The sequence below is a fragment of the Neophocaena asiaeorientalis genome, unplaced genomic scaffold, assembly GCF_003031525.2.
Source record: "Neophocaena asiaeorientalis asiaeorientalis breed wild unplaced genomic scaffold, Neophocaena_asiaeorientalis_V1.1 scaffold19, whole genome shotgun sequence".
NCBI lineage: Eukaryota > Metazoa > Chordata > Mammalia > Artiodactyla > Phocoenidae > Neophocaena > Neophocaena asiaeorientalis.
Window position 1 is genome coordinate 4546313 of NW_020173388.1, and position 20376 is coordinate 4566688.

Sequence of the window (20376 nt, forward strand, 5' to 3'; positions counted from 1 at the left end):
GAGTAATATTCCACATTATAACTTAGCTGCCCAAATGTAAATTCTCTGGTTTGTGTCAGTTGAGAGTTCTCACTCATAATAGTGTGCCAATCATCCAGTTAAGAAAAGTAATGCTCTGACAACTTTAGTTGGTCAAACACATTTTATTTAAGTAGTAAGATTTAAACCATATGTTCAAAACTTTATTTTTAAGTTTCTAAAATCTTTAATTATTAAAGATTAGCAGTAGTATGTGAGATTTCATCATCAGACCAAATTGGCAGCATAGGGATTCCTAACACTCATCCCTTGCCAAAACGTCAACTTCGCTCCTGCAAACCCAGGTCCCATCTCTACCTAGTGTCTGTCAGCTCCAGTGGCCCCAGGCAGCTCCTGTGACTCCTCAGCTCCAGGTCATGAGAATTCCAACAAACCCAGTCCCCTGATCCATTGTAGCACTAGCCAGCTCCTGTGAACCCAGGCTACCAGGTTACTTTGGTGCTGGTCAACTACTGTGGCACCAGGCCCTCAGCAGGCTCCTGATTCACCTCAGCACCAGCTGCCTTCCATGACCCTGGGCATCTTCCATAGCACCAGGCTACTGGCAGTTTCCCATGAACCCAGGTCATGGCACATCCCAGCACCAACTGCCTCTGTGGCCCCTGGTTCCTAATCAATGCCTGTGAACGCAGACTCCCAGCTGGGCTCAGCACCTGGACAACTACCATGACCACAGGTCCCTGACACACCCCAGCTCAGGTCTGGCCCATGTGGAACTAGACTCCAGACTGGCTTCTGTGGGCCCTGAATCAGGTCCTCCCTCTTGTACCCAGGCACCAGGATGGTCCCTGAATATGCAAGCATCTGGCCTGCCCACCTGTTGACCCAGGCATCACACCTGCCCACCCCATGGCTCCAGCAGTAAACTTGCCTGTGGAAACCACCTTATATGTCACCCAGAATCTCTGGATGGGCTGACTGGTGAAGGACTTCCTGCTGAAGCATGTTGTAAAGACTAGAAGAGGTGCCCATTTTCTCAAATGTGCAGACTCTAGTGTAAGCCACAAGGATCATGAATCATCAGGGAAACATGACACCATCAAAGGAAACTAACAAAATTCCAATGACTGCCCCTGAAGGAAGAGATCTGTGAACTATCTGGCAAAGAATTGAGAATAATCCTCTTGAAGAAATTCACTGAACTATTAAAGGAATACATACAAGTAAATGAAAGTGGGAAAACAATGAGTGAACAAAATGAGAAGTTTAACAAAGAAATGGAAACCATTATTAAAAAAACACAGAAATCCTAGAGTTGAAGAATATAATTACTGAACTGAAGATTTCTTAGAAATCTTCAACTGCAGATTTGACCAAGCAGAAGAAAGAAATAATGGATGAGGAGACAGGTCATTTGAAATCATCCAATCAGAGAAACGAAAAGAAAAGAGAATGAGAAAGTGTGAAGAAAGCCTCTGTAAATAATAGAATGCCATTAAAAGAAACAATCTACTAGTTATTGGAATCCCAGAGGAGAAGAGAGGGAGAAAGAAGCATAAAGCTAATTTAAAGAAACAATGGCTGAGAAGTTCCCAAATCTGGGGAGAGATTTGGATATCCAAGTTCATGAGGGTTGAAGCTAATAGGTCACCCCAAAATGATCTTCTCCAAGACATGTTATAATACAACTCTGTAAAATCCAGTACATTTTAAAAGCAGCAAGATAAAAAAAATTCTTCCCATATAAGGGAACCCCCCATAAGGCTATCAACAGAATAAGGCTATCAGCAGAAACTTTGGGGGATGATATATTCAAAGTACCCAAAGAAGAAAGCTGCCAATCAAGAATACTTTACCCAGCAAAATTGTTTTATATACATGAAGGAGAGATACTTTCCCAAACAAAAGCTGGGGGTATTCATCACTACTAGATCTGCCTTATGAGAAATGGTGAAAGGAGTTCTTCAAGCTGAAAGCAAAGAATGCTAATTAGTAACATGAAAACATATGGAAATATAAAACATACTGGTAAAGGTAAGTATATAATCAAATTCAGAGTATTAGATAATATGACAGTATTGAGAGTAACATGGTGGTTAAGTTAATCCCTTAACTCTAATATAAAGGTTTAAAGGACAACTGTGTTAAAGTAACTATAGCTATGGGACTTCCCTGGTGGTCCAGTGGCTAAGACTCCACGCTCCCAATACAGGGGACCCAGGTTCAATCCCTGGTCAGGGAACTAGATCCCATGTGCTGCAACTAAGAGTTCACATGCTGCAACTAAAGATCCCACATTGCCGCAACTAAAGATCCCACATGTTGCAACTAAAGATCCTGCATGCTGCGATGAAGATCCCACATGCTGCAACTAAGACCCAACACAGCCAAATAAATAAATATTAAAAAAGGTAACTATAGCTACAGTAATTTGTTAATGGATGCACAATGTTAAAAGAGGTAAACTGTGACATCAAAAGCATAAAGATTAGAGTTCTTGTATATGATCTAAGTTGCTAGCTTAAAGTAGACTGTTATAGCTAGAAGATGTTTTATATAAGTCTCATGATAATCATAAAACAAAACCTGCAGTAGATAGACAAAAGATAAAGAGAAGGGAGTCAAAGCATGCCACTATGGAAAATCATCAGTTCACAAAGACATCACAAGATGGAGAAAGGAACAAGGGAACTATGAAACAGGCAGAAAACATTTAATAAAATGGCATGAGAAAGTTCTTACCTATCAATAATTACTTTAAATGTAAATGGATAAAATTTTCCAGTCAAAACTCATGGAGTAGCTGCCTGGATTAATAAAAAACAAGATCAACTATATGCTGCCTATAAGAAACTCATTTCACCTTAAGGATACATGTAGGCTCAAAGGGAAGGAATGGAAAAAGATATTCCATGCAATTGGAAACCAAAGAGAGCAGGGGTAGCTAACCTTATATCAGACAAAATAGACTTTAAATCAAAAACGATAACAAGGGGCAAAGACTGTCATTATACAATGAAAAAGGGATTGATTCATCAAGAGGATATAACAATTGCAGATATATATGCACCCAACATTGGAGCACCTAAAAATATTAAGCAAATACGAACAGATCTTAAGGGAGAAATTGACAACAATTAAGTAGGGGACCTCAGTGCCTCCACTTTCAGCAATGGATAGGTCATCTAGAAGAATGAAGGAAAACACTGGACGGGAAATATACCTTAGACCAAATAGACCTAACACATATACAGAACATTCCACCCAACAGCAGCAGAATACGTATTCTCAAGTGTACATGGAAACTCTCCAGGATAGATCATATGTTAGATCACAAAACAAGCCTTAGCGAACATTGGTATTGTACCACCTATCTTTTCCATACAATGGTGTTAAACTTGAAATCAATAAGAGAGGAAAATTGAAAAATTAACAATTATGTGGAAATTAAATAACACACTCCTAAACAGCCAATCAGTTAAAGAAGAAATCAAAAGGGAAATTTAAAAATACCTTGAAAGAAACAAAAATGGAAATACAACATACCAAAACAGATGGTATGCGGCAAAAGCAGTTTAACAGGGAATTTCATAGCAATAAATGTCTAGATTCAGGGATGGGGGAAAGATCACAAATAAACAACCTAACTACACCTCAAGGAACTAGAAGGGAAAAGCCCGGGACCAGATGGCTTCAAAGGAAAATGCTCCAAAACATTTAAAGCAGTTAGCAGAAGGAAGGAAACAACAAAGATTAGCACAGAAATAAAGAGACCAGGAAAACAATATAAAAGATAAATGAAACTAGTGGCTGTTTTTTGTTTGTCTTTTTTTTTTTTTTTTTGAGAAGATAACATTGACAAATCTTTAGCTGGACTAAAGAAAAAAGAAGACTCAAAATCAGAAACAGATGTAGAGAACAAACGTATGGGCACCAAGGGGGGAAAGTGACCGGGGGGGTGGTGGTGGTGGTGGGATGAATTGGGAGATTGGGACTGACATATATACACCAATATGTATAAAACAGATAACTAATAAAAACCTGCTGTATAAAAAAAAATTCAAAAAAAATCAGAAATGAAAGAGGAGACATTACAACTGACATGACAGAAATACAAAGGAAAATAGACTACTATGAACAATCATGCCAACAAATTGGTTAATCTAGAAGAAATGGATAAATTCCTAGAAACATACAACCTACCAAGACTGAATCATGTAGAAGTAGAAAATTTGAACAGACCAATAATGGATAAGGAGATTGGAACAGTAACCAAAAGCCTTGCAGCAAAGAAGAGCCAGGACCAGATGGTTTCACTGGTGAAACATTCTACCAAACATTTAAAGAATACTTAACACCAATCCTTCTTAAACCCTTCCAAAAAATTGAAGAAGAAGGAACACTCGATACCAAAGCCAGATTAGCATACTACAAGAAAAGAAAACTACAGGCCAAAATCCTTGAGGAATATAGGTGCAAAAATTATCAACAAACTCTACTAGTAAACTGAATTCAGCAGCACATTAAAAGAATCAGACACCATGATCAAGTTAGATTTATCCCCGGGATGCAGGCATGGTTCAGTATACACAAGTCAATAAGTGTGTACACTACATTACTAGAATGAAAGTTAAAAAACATATCAATTATTACTGAATAGATATTTTCTGCATATGTGATCTGTGAACAGAGGTAATTTTTTGCTTCTTCCATATTTGGATGACTCTTTTTCTTGCCTAATTGCTTTAGCTAAGACTTTGAGCACGATGTTGAATATAAGTGATGTGAGTAGGCATCCTTGATTTGTCCATAATCTTGGAGGAAAAGCTTTCAGTTTCCATTGTTGAGTATGATGTTAGCTGTGATCTTTTCATATATGGCTTTTATTATGTTGAGGTGGTTTATTTCTGCTTCTAGTTTAGTGTTTTTATTATGAAAGAGTGTTTAGTTTTGTCAGATGCTTTTTCTTCATCAATTGAGGTATTTCCTTCCCCTTCATTCTGTTAATGTATATGACACTGATTGATTTTCATGTTTTGAATCATCCTTGCATTCCACCTGATCATGGTATATAATACATTTAATGTGCTATTGAATTTGGCTTGTTAGTATTTTGTTGAGGATTTTTGCATCATTATTCATCAGGAATATTAGTCTGTAGTTTTCTTGTTGTGTCTTTTTCTGGTTTTGCTATCAGGGCAATGCTGGCATCATGAAATGAGTTGGAAATGTTCCCCCCTATTTAATTATTTGGAAGAGTTTGAGGAGGATTGGTGTTAATTCTTTAAATGTTTTGGAGACTTTTCCCATGAAGCCATCTGGTCCCAGACTTTTCTTTGTTGGGATCTGCTTTTATTTCTTGATTAATTGACTTTAAATTATTCTCGATTCTTCTAAGATGAGGATTTAATTCACTTATGCTGTCCTTAATCTCTCATATCTCTTCATCCCGAAGTTTGAAACATTGTAATTAGTTCTTTTATTAGTATCTTTGCAACTGTAAATAAAATGTTTCTTAGACATTATACTTTAAATCCCTACTGTGTAAGATAAGGATAGTAGGGCCTTTATCCATTTCTCCATCTTGTCTTTTCTACTCCTTCACTTCCATTTTACCTTTTCTTTTGTGTTTGACCAGGTTGATCACATAACATTTACGTTCTGTTATGTAATGAGATTTAAGACATTCAGTCTTTTCGGTAGGTTGATTCTAAAAGCTGAACAAAATAAATTACAGTTAATCATTGAGCTGTTTATTTTCCATGGGTACAAAGTTATGATAATGGAACTCAAAAAATAAAATATGTGATGTCAAGGTAAGGTTGGTTATCTTTACTTACAGTTCATAAGTTTTTTTTCACAGTCATGCCACTAGTTTGCCTTATATTCTGACTATATTCTCATTAGTTTGCTTAATATTGTTCATCTTTCCCCACTACAGTCTGTAATTGCCTTTTTCTTCTTGGTCAAAATGTTTCCTGCTTGAATCACAATATCTGTTATTTGTTGGATGGAATCCCTGGTTTTCCTGGAGACATCCCTTTTAGAGTTGTCCTACTTTCTTCTTCAGTCTTCATGGGTTGGAAGCCTGCTGTATTTCTGTCATTCTGAGATACTCCTTCACTGCATTTCTGGGTTAGACTTACTGCCTCTTAGATATCACATCTGTCTTTTATGGCGTTCTCCTCCTTTTTGCTGGAGTATATTCTAAATTAACTTCAGTTTACAGGGTACTTAAGATGTAAACATTCTTGCATGCCTGAACATGGATTTTTCGCCTCATTCATAATTGCTTGATAGTTTGTCTGGGTGTAGAAATTTAGATTCAGATTAAATTCCTTTAGAACTTATGGGTTTTTGCTCTGTTGTGTTTTAGATCAAGATGGTAGGAAGTCTGGTGCTACTCTTGAGTCTTGTTACTTTTTAATGACCCTTTCCCCTTGTCTTTGGAAGCTTTAGTATCTTATCTTTGTCTTTGTAGTTCTGGAATTTTATAGTTACATGTCTAGGTATGAGTTCTTATTATTCTATCTGAACGCTCTGGGGTAGGTAGGCCCTTTCAGTTGAAATGCAGATGTCTCCCTCCAGGTATGGGAAATGTTCTCCATTATTTTTTGGTAATATTTCTTGGTTTTCTATGTTCTCCCACTTTGGAATGCTCACCAGCAGAATTTTGGCTTTCTGGTTTGATCCTTATGTCTTTTATCTCTTCTCATGTTTTCTGTCATTGCCTTTTTATTCTGTATTCTGACAGATTTCTTCAACTATGTGTTCCTACTTTTCTGTGAATGTCTGTAACCAGATTGTAAGTATTCCAGTAGCTTTGCTTATTTTTTGTTCATATCATTTCAAGAGGCAACATGGTATAGTAGTTAAAAGCATATACAATGGAACTGGACTGCCAGACTGTGTGAGTTAAGTTTCCAGCTCCATCACTTAATAACCATGTGACCTTGGGTAAGTTATTTAACCTCTCTGTGCTCAGTTTCTGAACTACAAAATGAGGATAATAACTACTTTGTGGGCAAAGGAGTTCATATTTGTAAAGCATTTATAACAGTTCTTGGTGTAGTAGAAGCTGTGTCATTGTTTGTTTAATATGTAGCATTCTGTTTTTGTTGTATTGAATGCAGTGTCTTTAGGAGTATCTTAAAGATATTTTGTTTTTTATTCTTTTCTTCTGTACCCTGAATAATGTATGAGTCTTCTGGGGTTAGTTGATCTACTTATTTATCTTGGTCTTTTTCTAGCTGTGGTTTTTACTTATATGACTAGAAATTATTATTGTTGGTTCATGTATATTGCCACCGGATTATCTTGATTATTTTAGGTAGCTATGGTGGGGGGGTTTTCTCGTATAGGTGGATTTTTTTTCCAATTGCCATCTCTGTTTGAAAAGACTGGTTGGTGATTCTTTGTACATAGATGGAGTGTCTTGTCTGCTGGCAAGTTTAGTTTTAGAGCCTAAGAGCAGGGAACCTATTGCTGTTTTCAGGAGCTTTCTGGTTGTCATATTGACATGAGCTCTGTGGACACTAACATCCATCTAGTTTCTTTCTGAGCAGTTTGCTAAATTTCTGCTAGATTTCTTTAGAAAAGAGTGGTGCAGTTTTGGGCTTAGGTGTGATGCTGGCCTTGCTTAGCCAGGGAAGGGGTGCAGAGAAAGGAGACAGGTAAAGCTTTTTCCTAGGTCGCTTGTATTCAGCCTCTGTATCTGCTAACTCTAGAGGCTAGAGTCTCAGGACAATTGACTCAGAACTCCACTGTAGTCCCTTTATGTGAATTTTGCATGTGCTTAACCTGTTAATACACTTGGATCTGCTTTCTGCTCTCCAGAAATCTACTGTATCATTTCATCTCTTCATAACTTCCTTCTCCATTGTTTTAATTGTTTTATAGATCTTACTTTTTGTTCTTCTGTGCTGTCTTACCAGTAGGCTTTCCAAAGGGAAGAGAGGCAAAACTGAGTGTTTGTCATTATCTCTTTCATTCTTCAGGTTTTCTTGAAAGAAAGAAAGAAAGAAAAGAATGAAAGAAATTGTCACTTCACCCCTAAGTAATTCTATGTTTCTTTAAAAAATAAGGATATTTTCTTACATAAACTCAGTATCATTACTACATCTAACCAAATTAACCATAATTTCTTAATATCATATAATGCCTAGTCCTTATTCAGATTTTTTTCAATTGTTTCAAAAATACTTTTTGATATTGTCTGAATCAGGATTCAAATGAGGTACTAACAATTGGTTGTAATGTTTCGAGTCCCTTTTTTTTTTTTTTTTTTTTTTGCTGTACGCGGGCCTCTCACCATTGTGGCCTCTCCCGTTGCGGAGCACAGGCTCCAGATACGCAGGCCCAGCGGCCGTGGCACACAGACCCAGTCGCTCCACGGCATGTGGGATCCTCCCAGACCAGGGCACGAACCCGCATCCCCTGCATCGGCAGGCAGACTCCCAACCACTGCGCCACCAGAGAAGCCCTTGAGTCCTTTTTTTTTTAAGAGTACAATTTATTTGGAAGAAGAGTGTTATCAGTTTGTAGATCACCTTTGATATAAAATGTTTGCCACAAGTATGTATTACACAGTAATGCTCCAATTTCTTAACAATGAAAAATCTTCCTCAAATAACACGTACTTTGTTGTAATGGAAAACATATACAACAGTATACAGATTAGAATAATCTACTGATCACCCAGCTTTAATAACTATCAACTTAGAACCTGTCTTGTTTCGTCCATACCCTCACCCATGTACCCTCTCCTAAAGCTATTTGAAGCATATTCCACATATAATTCATTGTAAATATTTCTAAATGTAAATGTAAATATTTCTGAAACTAAAGGCTCTGAGGCTTTTTAAAATTTAGGACAGTTAACAACCCCCCACCCCCTTTTCCCTCCATGTTGAAGAAACTAGGTCAGTTGTTCTGTATAATATTTCACATTCTAGATTTATCTGATTGCTTCTTCCTGATGTCATTTTACTTATTCCTTTTCTGTATTAATTTAAACTGAAAGTTTGATCTAAAGCAGTGTTTCTCAACCTTTTTCTTTCTTTTTTTTTTCTTACTCCTTTAAAGGCCCTTTTTAGACATTTTTTTTTCCTTTATTGTCTGCTCTTTGAAACCCAAGAATAGATACAGCACTGTGCTTTGGAGGGCAAGAAACCATTTTAATATACTACTATTGAAGATATTTTTCACCCCTGGGTGTGACATTGCTACTGTTAAGAATATACAATATAAAGGTTTGATAGATTCCAGCATGACTCTTTTACACAAGAACATTTTATAAGTAGTACTGTATACTACATACTTCATTACATTGGGAGGTACGGTACGTAATGTCTGTCTCACTTTTGGAGATGGTAAGATTGATCAGTTGCACTCATTTGGTGACAGCATGATCTGTTGTGCAGTTCACGATCACTTTTTCTCCTCATGGCTTTAAAATCCATTGATGATTGTTGCCCATCTATTTATGTAATTTCTTTTTGTTCTTATTAGCTAAAATTCTTTGAAGGACTACCCCTCACCAATTAGGTCTCTTTGGTTACCTTGAAATATAGTTTGATAGGACAGACAAGAAAAATGCTTTATCAATTACCTTTTACTTACCAAATTTTTTTTTTTTTTTTTTTTTTTTTTTTTTTGGGGTCGGGGGGCCTCTCACTAGCTCCGGACGCGCAGGCCCAGCGGCCATGGCTCACGGGCCCAGCCGCTCTGCGGCATGTGGGATCCTCCCGGACTGGGGCACGAACCCGCGTCCCCTGCATCGGCAGGTGGACTCCCAACCATTGCGCCACCCGGGAAGCCCTACTTACCAATTTTTGATTAACCCTTAGTATACCATCAATATCCATTGGATTTAATTATAGACTTTTTGATTTCTTTAAGCATTCCAACTATTTATAAGAACTAGTATTTCATGATTATTATTCTTTGAGGTCTCCTAAAGAACAAAACAAAATGTACTTTAAAAAATTGAATAAATCTCTATCTTTCATTAATTATATTCTCTTACCTTTAAACATTGTGTGTTTCAACATTTTAAGATTTGTTTTATCATGACTCACCAGTTATTGCTATCTTTCCTTAAAAGATAACATGAAAGTAGAAGAATAATGGAATCGTGTAGAAGGGTGATAGAATATGGAAAAGTTTGTCGCTATTGCATCATTTTTTTCAGTCTGATTTTTGTATTGCCCAAGTTATTACATCATCTTTCAAGAAGTTATTAAAGAAGCCTGGAGACACTATTTTTGTAGGCTGCTTTTAGTTTTCATTGAACACAGTTGAGAATTCAGAAACTTTCATTTCTGCCCATAATGGCAAAGAGAAGAAAAATCACAGCAGAAGATGTTTCACATCTCTTCGACAAATCAGCTGCTGAGTGCAAAGAGAAATTGTAGCACTCCAGGCTCTACACTTGCATTATCCAATAGAAATATAATGTGAACCACAAATGAAGCCACATGCATTGTTTAAAATTTACCTTAAAAAAGTAAGCAAAGAAAATGGTGTCATTGAGTCTGAAGTCAGGGAGCCAGATTCCTCCAGCTTCGTTTTTCTTTCTCAAGATTGCTTTGGCTATTTGGGGTCTTTTGTGTCTCCATAAAAATTAAAAAAATTTTTTGTTCTAGTTCTGTGAAAAATTGCTGATTTGATAGGGATTGCATTGAATCTGTAGATTGCCTTGGGTAGTATAATCATTTTGACAATGTTGATTCTTCCAGTCCAAGAACATGGTATATCTTTCCATCTGTTTGAGTCCTTTGATTTCATCAGCATCTTATACTTTTCAGAGTACAGGTCTTTTGTCTCCTTAGGTAGGTTTATTTGTAGGTATTTTATTCTTTTTGGTGTGATGGTAAATGGGATTGTTTCTTGCATTTCTCTTTCTGATCTTTCGTTGTTAGTGTATAGAAATACAACAGATTTCTATGTATTAATTTTGTAACCTGCAGCTTTATGAAATTCATTGATGAGCTCTAGTAGTCTTTTTTGTAGCATCTTCAGGATTTTCTATGTACAGTATCATGTCATCTGCAAACAGTGACAGTTTAACTTCTTCTTTTCCAGTTTGGATTCCTTCTATTTCTTCTTTGCTTGCCATAGCTAGGACTTCCAAAACTATGTTGAATAAAAGTGGCAAGAGAGGACATCCTTGTCTTGTTTCTGATCTTAGAGGGAATGCTTTTAACTTTTCACCATTGGGTATGAGGTTAGCTGTAGGTTTGTTGTATATGGCCTTATTATGTTGAGGTATGTTCCCCCTATGCCCACTTTCTGGAGAGTTTTTGTCATAAATGGGTGTTGAATTTTGTCAAAAGTTTTTCCTGCATCTAGTGAGATCATGTGGTTTTTATTCTTCAGTTTGTTGATGTGGTGTATCACATTGATTGATTTGTGGATATTGAAAAATCCTTGCTTCCCTGGTATAAATCCCACTTGATCATGGTGTATGATCCTTCTGTATTGCTGGATTCAGATTGCTAGTACTTTGTTGAGGATCCTTGCGTCTATGTCCATCAGTGATATTGGTCTGTAATTTCCTTTTTTTGTGGTGTCTTTGTCTGGTTTTGGTATCAGGGTGATGGTGGCCTCATAGAGTAAGTTTGAGAATTTTCCTTCCTCTGCAATTTTTTTGGAACAGTTTCAGAAGGATAGGTGTTAGCTCTTCTGTAAATGTTTGATAGAATTCACCCGTGAAGCCATCTGGTCCTGGACTTTTGTTTGTTGGGAGTTTTTACTCACAGTTTCAGTTTCAGTACTTGTGATTGGTCTGTCCATTTTTTCTATTTCTTCCTGGTTCAGTCTTGGGAGATTGTACCTTCTAAGAATTTGTCATTTCTTCCAGGTTGTTTGTTTTATTGGCATACAGTTGCTTGTAGTAGTCTCTTATGATTCTTCTTATTTCTGTGGTGTTAGGTGTAACTTCTCCTTTTTCATTTCTAATTTTATTGATTTCAGTCCTCTCCTTTTTTTTCCTTAATGAGTCTAGCTAAAGGTTTATCAATTTTGTTTATCTTTTCAAAGAATCAGCTTTTAGTTTTATTGAACTTTGCTATTGTTTTCTTTGTCTCTGTTTCATTTATTTCTGCTCTGGTCTGTATGATTTCTTTCCTTCTACTAACTTTAGGTTTTGCTTGTTCTTCCTTTATTTGCTCTAGATGTAAAGTTAGGTTGTTTATTTTAGATTTTTCTTGTTTCCTGGGGTAAGATTGTATTGCTCTAAACTTCCCTCTTAGAACTGCTTTTGCTGCATCGCCTAGGTTTTGGATCATTGTGCTTTCATTTTCATTTGTCTCTAGCTATTTTTTGATTTCTTCAGTAATCCATTGGTTGTTTAGTAGCATATTGTTTAGCCTCCATGTGTTTGTATTTTTTACAGTTTATACTACAAAGCCATAGTCATCAAAACAGTATGGTACTGGCACAAAAATAGAAATATAGATCAATGGAACAGGATAGAAAGCCCAGAAATAAACCCATGCACCTCTGGTCAATTAATCTCTGACAGAGAAGGCAAGACTATACAATAGAGGCAAGACAGTCTCTTCAATAAATGGTGCTGGGAAAACTGGACAGCTGCATGTAAAAAAAATGAAATTAGAACATTCTCTAATACCATACACAAAAATAAACTCAAAATGGATTAAAGACCTAAATGTGAGACTGGACACTATAAAGCTCTTAGAGGAAAACATAGGCAGAACACTCTCTGACATAAATCACAGCAATATCTTTTTCGGTCCATCTCCCAGAGTAATGGAAATAAAAACAAACAAATGGGACCTAATTAAACTCAAAAGCTTTTGCACCATGAAGAAAACCATAAACAAAACGAAAAGATAACCCACAGAATGGGAGAAAATATTTGCAAATGGTGTGACTCACAAGGGATTAGTTTCCAAAGTTTACAAACAGGTTTTGCAGCTCAATATCAAAAAAAACCAATGCAGTCAAAAAATGGGCAGAAGACCTAAATAGACATTTCTCCATAGAAGACATACAGATGGCCAGGAGGCACGTGAAAAGATGTTCAGCATTGTTAATTATTAGAGAAATGCACATCCAAACTACAATGAGATATCATCTCACACCAGTCAAAATGGCTATCATCAAAAAATTCACAAACAGAAAATGCTGGAGACTGTGTGGAGAGAAGGGAGCCCTCCTACACTGTTGGTGGGAATGTAAATTGGTGCAGCTGCTATGGAGGACAGTATGGCGGTTCCTTAAGAAACTAAAAATAGAGCTACCATATGATCATGCAATCCCACTCCTGGGCATAATACCTGGAGGAAAACATGGTCTGAAAGGATACATGTACCCCAGTGTTCATTGCAACGCTGTTTACAATAGCCAAGACATGGAAGCAACCTAAGTATCCATCAACAGACAAATGGATAAAGAAGAAGTGGTACATATATATAATGGAATATTACTCAGCCATTAAAAAGAATGAAATAATGATATTTGCAGCAACATGGATGGACCTAGAGATGGTTGTACTGAGTGAAGTAAGTCAGAGAAAGAGAAATATTGTGTGATATTGTTTATATGTGGAATCTAAAAAAAAATTATACAAATGAACTTATTTGCAAAATAGGAACAGACTCACAGACTTAGAGAATGAACTTATGGTTACCAGGGGGGAAGTGGCGGGGGAGGGATAGTTGGGGAATTTGGAATTGACATGTATATACTGCTATATTTAAAATGGATAACCAACAAGGACCTACTGTGTAGCGCAAGGAACTCTGCTCAATATTCTGTAACAACCTAATTGGGAAAAAAATTTGAAAAAGAATAGATGCATATATATGTATAACTGAGTCACTTTGTTGTATACCTGAAACTAATACAACATTGTTAATCAACTATACTCCAATATAAAATAAAAAGTTAAAAAAAAAAAGCAAATGGTGTCATTGAGGAAAGCAAGAAATTCCTTTTAGGAATTCACACTTTGGGGGACAAACTTTGATGGATTGCTTCTGTCTCTTCTTTGGACCCAGTCAGATAAATTCTCTCCCTTCCTCATCTCCTCTGCATTCACCCCAAAGAGGCCATGTTTCTCATGGCTCTGCCTGGCTCGTTAGTAGCTCAGTTAGTAGCTCAGTAACGTACTACCTTGGGTTTGCTTTGTCTCCTTATATGTCTTTCTTCCCTTTCACTTATTCACATCCAGGCATTGAACCCTCCCTTTCCAAAGTGTCAGTTTGTCCCTATGCCTCAGGCCACCTTTTTGAGGTGAAATAGTGGCTTCCAAACTTCTTTGACCACAGCCTATAGTAAGAAATATGTTTTATGTTGTGACCCAGTACCCACACACTCAATAAACACATACCTGAAACAACAGTTTCAGGAAATAACCTAACCATTACTAGGTGTCCTGTACTTTGACTTTTTCTTCTATTTCGTTTCATTTAAAAAAATGCTTGTTATACCCCCTGTATTGCTGGACCAAAGTGTAGGAACGTTTATAATTTTGTTAATATATTGATATATTGTCCTCCATAAGTCAGCACCTATTTCTACTCCCACCAGCAGTGCATGAGAGTAATGCCAAAACTGATATTATAAATGCTTTGAAAATTCTGCCTTTAGAGTATGTGACTCATCAATGTCCTCAAACTTGTTCCACTCCTGTCTTGCCTGGGGATAGAGTATCTTGTGCATTAACTCAGCTCCTTTTTCAGTAGTAGTGGGAGAGCGAAAAAGAAGACTGTGGGTTAGTTGAACACTTTAGGATTCCATCCTGATTTATTTATAATGTTTTGATTGTATCTCTTTGGATAGCCTTTTTGTGGTTGTTCTAGGTACTTTATGTATAGGTAACTTATTATAGTCTACTGGTTAACTCCCTTTACCCACCCCCTCCATTTCTAATTTTCTCTATATATTGAGAACCGTATCACACAGTGTTAATAATTTCTGCTTAAATCATCAAAAATAATATAGAAGACTTAGGAGAAGGAAAAGGCTATTGTATTTACCCATATTCTTCCTCTTTCCAGTTTTTCCCTCCTGATTTTCCAATATTCCTTCTTTTATCATTTCCTTTCTGTTAGAAGAACTTCCTATAGTCATTCCTTTTTTTAAGGCAGGTCTACTGATGACACACTCTCTTAGTTTTCTGTCATTTGTGGATATTTTAATCTCCCTCTCTTTCCTGAAGGATATTTTGTCTGGATATAGAATTCTGGGTTGGCAGTTCCTTTCTTTCAATACTTGAAGAATGCTTCTGGGCATCAAAAATATGAATAGATATTGAAATTCAGAATGTTTATTATGACCATAATGGTCTAAGTGTTAACAGAAAAACTTTTTTTGGAATTATAATTACTACGAGTATACCATAAATGTATTATTGATTTTATTATTAAACAATTACTAGATGTAAATATATCTTTTCAGAGGGGACTTTTCTTTTCATGGAATTTATGTATCCATAGATGAATATTATGTATATGTTAAAATGAGACTGGTTTCAGTGGAAATTAATAGTAAAAAGAAAAGATGTTGGGTCACTAATAAGTGTGAAGTTTACAAAACACTTATGCTTTTGTTAAGTATATCATTTATAGTAGGATTTACAGTATATTCCTGCTAAACTAATCTATATGTAATATGTCCATATAGGAATGAAAAACAAGCAGAGAAATGCATGGAATGTGACAGTGTAAAGACTTGTCCCAGTTTTTTAAAAAATATGGATTTACTGTGTGCAGTATTCTTTTCATAAAAGTTAATAAAAATGTTTCTCCATAAGTGTTCAAGAGAATATAAAACACTAACTTAACTTTGATATGTGTTATGTTTACTTGAAGATATGATGTTAACTGAAGTAAGGGATCTTTTCAACTGTTTGAAATCATGTAAAATATCTTCACATCACAGACACAAGACACAGGTGATTGATGGAATGTACTAATTTCTTTCTCATTTCTCTGAGAATGGTGAAAGTACAGATGTTGAATTCTAATTTAAGATGCTTCCCAGATCTTGAGTTCTAAATAATTCTATATAAATTATGTAAGGAGTCTCTGGCCACAAGCTTGTAACCTGGATGAACTAAGTTCTAGCTGTCTTCAATATTTATCATCACTGTTTTCGTTGGATTCTCTCAGATGAGCTTCTTAATCAGAAGGTGGTTTTTATTCTCACATCCTGAAGTTTTAACAGTGCATTGGGGCCAGGCCAGAATATCTGCTTTTTAATGTCATGTATTGTTCTTAACAGAGGTGTATGGGACAGGGAGAAATAAGACCACCTTGGATATATGGTACTTCCATTAGAGGATACTCCCTTGATATCAATATTTAAAATTATTCCTTTGGTGTTCTGGATGTTTCTACAGGGAAATGCATTGTAGTGAATTTTAGATGTGTAAGAGATACATCTTTCTCTTGTGAACTGGAAGAAGGAAGATACAAAATACACTGTAGGAAAGGAGAAAGCAGTATGATGCTCTGACCTTGATATTAGTTCTAGTAGCTGGTTGGTAATTATAGACATGAAGGATTTGGAAATTGATTCCCTAAAACCATCTGGTCCCTAATGTGAAGACTGCTGGATTAAGGTGTAATCTTTCTTCACTAGGTTATAGTCTTGAATCCTCTACTGTGTAATATTCATCTGCTTTTTATCGTTATAACTGTTTTGAGTCCCTTAAGGACCTTCATCATTGTGGGCTGATTACCGGTACTTTGCTGTGCTCTCTTTTCTCTTTTTCATTCTTCATGAGTGTGTTCCTCAGTGGAACAGATTTTTTTTTTAAATTAAGTTATACTTGACATACAACATTAGTTTCAGGTATACAACATGGTGATGAGATATTTTTATATGTTATGAAATAATCAGAACGAGTCCACTTACCTTCTGTCACTATACAAAGTTGTTACTGTATTACTGACTGTATTCCCATTACTTCCCCTTGACTTAATTTATAGCTGGAAGTTTTATACCACTTAATCCCCTTCACCTGTTTCATCCATCATCCTCTTCTCCCAGCAGTTTGTGCTCTCTGAGTCTGTTTCTGTTTTGTTTCGTTTGTTTATTTTTCTTGTTTTTTGGATTCCACATATGAGTGAAATAATTCAGTATTGGTATTATTATTATTTTTTAACATCTTAATTGGCGTATAATTGCTCCACAATGGTGCGTTAGTTTCTGCCCCATAACAAAGTGAATCAGCTATACATGTACATATATCCCCACATCTCCTCCCTCCTGCGTCTCCCTCCCACCCCCCCCATCCCCCCCCTCTAGGTGGTCACAAAGCACCGAGCTGATCTCCCTGTGCCATGCGGCTGCTTCCCACTAGCTATCTATTTTACATTTGGTAGTGTATATATGTCCGTGCTACTCTCACACTTCGTCCCAGCTTACCCTTCCGACTCCCTGTGTCCTCAGGTCCATTCTCTACATCTGCGTCTTTATTCTTGTCCTGCCCCTAGGTTCTTCATAACCATTTTTTTTTCTTTTTGTCTGACTTATTTCACTTAGCATGATATCCTCAAGGTCCATCCACATTGTTGTAAATGGCAGGATTTAATTCTTTTTTATGGTAGAGTATGATTTGTGTGTGTGTGTGTGTGTTGTGTATACACCACATCTTTGTTATCTGTTTATCTATTGAAGGACACTTAGGTTGCTTCTGTATCTTGGTTATTGTAAATAATGCTGCAGTGAACATAGGGACACATACATCTTTTCAAATTAGTGTTTTTGTGTTCTTTGGATAAATACCCAGAAGTGGAATTGCTGGATCATATTGTAGTTCTATTTTCAGTTTTTGGAGGAACCTCTATACTGTTTTCCATAATGGCTGCACCAATTTACATTCCCACCAAGAGTGCATGAGGGTTCCCTTTTTTAGTGGAGCAGTTTTTTATTCTTTCTCTTCCTCCTTCTTTTTTTTTTTTTTTTTTTTTTTTTTTTTTTTGAGAACCCACGTCCCCTGCATCGGCAGGCGGACTCTCAACCACTGCGCCACCAGGGACTCCCCTCTTCCTCCTTCTTTAACATGTATATATATTTTTTATTCACAATCCACTCCCCTCAGGTTTTAATTTTCCTCTATGCATCAGATTTTGTCTGTATGGTTGTTGATTTTTCATTCATTCAAAAAACTTAGGATATGTTACAAAAACATAATTGCCAGTTGTATTTCAATGACTGAAACTCCATGACAGCAGGAATTTGGTGTGTTTTTCCCCTAATCATTGGATATGTAGAACCTATCATAGTAAATGAATGAATGAGCATGAAACAAAATTTCCAGCTCTTTCTCTAACAGAGAAATAACCAAATTAATGTTTTAAAGTCTTTTGTTTTTGTTAATTAATCTTTAAAATAGTACTTTTCTGATTTAATGGTAATTAAAATGCTTTTAATATTGTGTTAAGTATCATTAACATTTCTGATAATTTTAATTGTTAATAAAAATTAATGACCATGATTGGGCTATTTCATAAAACCATACTGGAAATAAAGGTTTATAAAAGCACCTACCTCATAGGGATGTTGGGAGGATTGAATTAGTTAATACGTGTAAAGCACTTAGAACTGGACTTCACCCATAGTAAAATGCTTGGCAACTATTAATTTGTAACTGAGAATGGTGCTGAAACTGACTTCTTCCCCATCATTTTGCAGGAGGGCCCCTGATGGTCAGTTGATCAATTCATCCATTCATAGGGAGGCTGGCAGTTTTCCCTCAGGCCTTTGCAAAAGCCCCCTGAAAGGATCATCCTCCACAGGACTTTGACTCACCTTCCTTCCCAGGGGTCAACCTCTAAGACCCTTGAGGCTAGGGGACTGGGAAGAGCTTCAGAATGGCTAATATATTGCAGTCAAGTGGTGAGAGTTTAAAATGATCTCTGCCTGTTAGCCCTGTGTGACTGAGTGATGCAGGGCAAGTTGCTTCACTTCTTACTTTCCTCCCTTGCCCATCTCATCTCAGAGAATGACCTTCTCATCCCTTTTCTTACTCTGAGCAGCCATACTAGATTTCTTTTACTTGCACACAAACGCCATATCGTCTCCTACATGTGGCCCTTTGAACATGCCATTCCCTTCTAATGAAACTTGTTCTTTCTCTCCCCTCCCCTCTTGCTTTATTTGGTCAGACTCTACTCATGCTTGCATTAATTGCCTCTTTTTTAGGAAACCTTTCCTAACTAGTTCCCACTAGCCTGGTTTGTATCTCTGCCATGCTTTCCCTTCACATCATCATGATTCTTAAAGCCTTTCATCCCATTTGGAGTTGGCCTACAGACTGAGCTCCCGGAGGAATTGATGGAATCTGACATGTTCATTGCTGCATCCCCTATTCCTGGCACATAGGAAGCCCCAATTAATGCTGTATATGTGGATGGGAAATAATACTGGCGGTATTGTTACTTAGAATTTGGTTAACATTATTTCCACAGCTGCCCTTGTTTTACAGATTTTGTTTTTTGTTTTTCCTGTAAAGCTGCTGAAACTTAGAAGCTGATTTTGTCACAGTGTAAGATGCCTTTGGAAAATTCTGCATTCCTCTTAGATGAATCTTTACAACTTGGTGAGTTTCACTAGATATATTCAATCTTCATTTTGAGCTCAGAAGTATGCCTTCTCTTTTTTCTTTTCTTTTGTTCTTTTTTCTGTTTTCCCTTTCCCTTTCCTTTTCCTTTTCCTCCCCTCCCCTCCCCTTTCCTTTCCTTCTTCCTTCCCTCCCTCCCTCCCTTCTTTCCTTCCTTCCTTCCTTTTCTGTCTTAATTATTGGGTACAGTGAGGTTTACAGTCTCCTGGCAAGGCACATAGGACAGAGTATTATAAAAATATTTAGGACATGATCGGCTACCTTCTTTGATAGTTTTTATTTATCTTTAGATTTTTTATTCTTCAGAGGAATGAAACATTATTTATTGGTAAGGTAATTGATATCCAGATGTATTTTCTTTCAGCAATTCTTGAAATTTTTCAAAGTTACTACCTGAGAGTAAGAATTATAACTTGTCTTTTTTTGAGAGAAAGGTGATTTGCAAATGACTGAAAAGTAGAATAAGAATTATTTCCTGTCAGGTTTTAGGTTTAGAGATAAAGAAGCAGTTGACTGAGGTACAGAAGGGCCAGTCACCTACTGCATGTCTGCCTTACAAGCAAGTCTCTCCGTCAGGGGTCTGCACACCACCAAATCCAGCTTGCTGCCTGTTTTTGTATGACCCGTGAACTAATAATAGTGTTTACATTTTTAAATGGTTGGGGGAAAAAAATCCTGGAAGCAGAATACTATTTTATGATATGTGAAAATTATATGAAATTCAGGTTTTAGTGTCTGTGAATAAAGCTTTATTGGAATACAGCCACTCTTATTTTTTACATATTGTGTATGGCTGT

The 20376-nt window shown here is 36.6% G+C and overlaps 1 protein-coding gene across 5 annotated transcripts in view; it reads left to right on the forward strand.

Moving 5' to 3' along the window:
* The window catches only part of CLOCK (clock circadian regulator), a 132483-nt gene that overhangs the window by 19088 nt on the left and 93019 nt on the right, over window positions 1-20376 (forward strand). For 4 of the 5 annotated variants that reach the window (XM_024746685.1, XM_024746683.1, XM_024746684.1 and 1 more), the window contains exon 3: window positions 19472-19558. The exons of the other annotated variant lie outside the window; for it this stretch is intronic. The gene's annotated coding sequence lies outside the window, so the exon portion shown is untranslated. The remainder of the gene's footprint in view (window positions 1-19471; window positions 19559-20376) is intronic. 5 annotated transcript variants of the gene reach the window in all.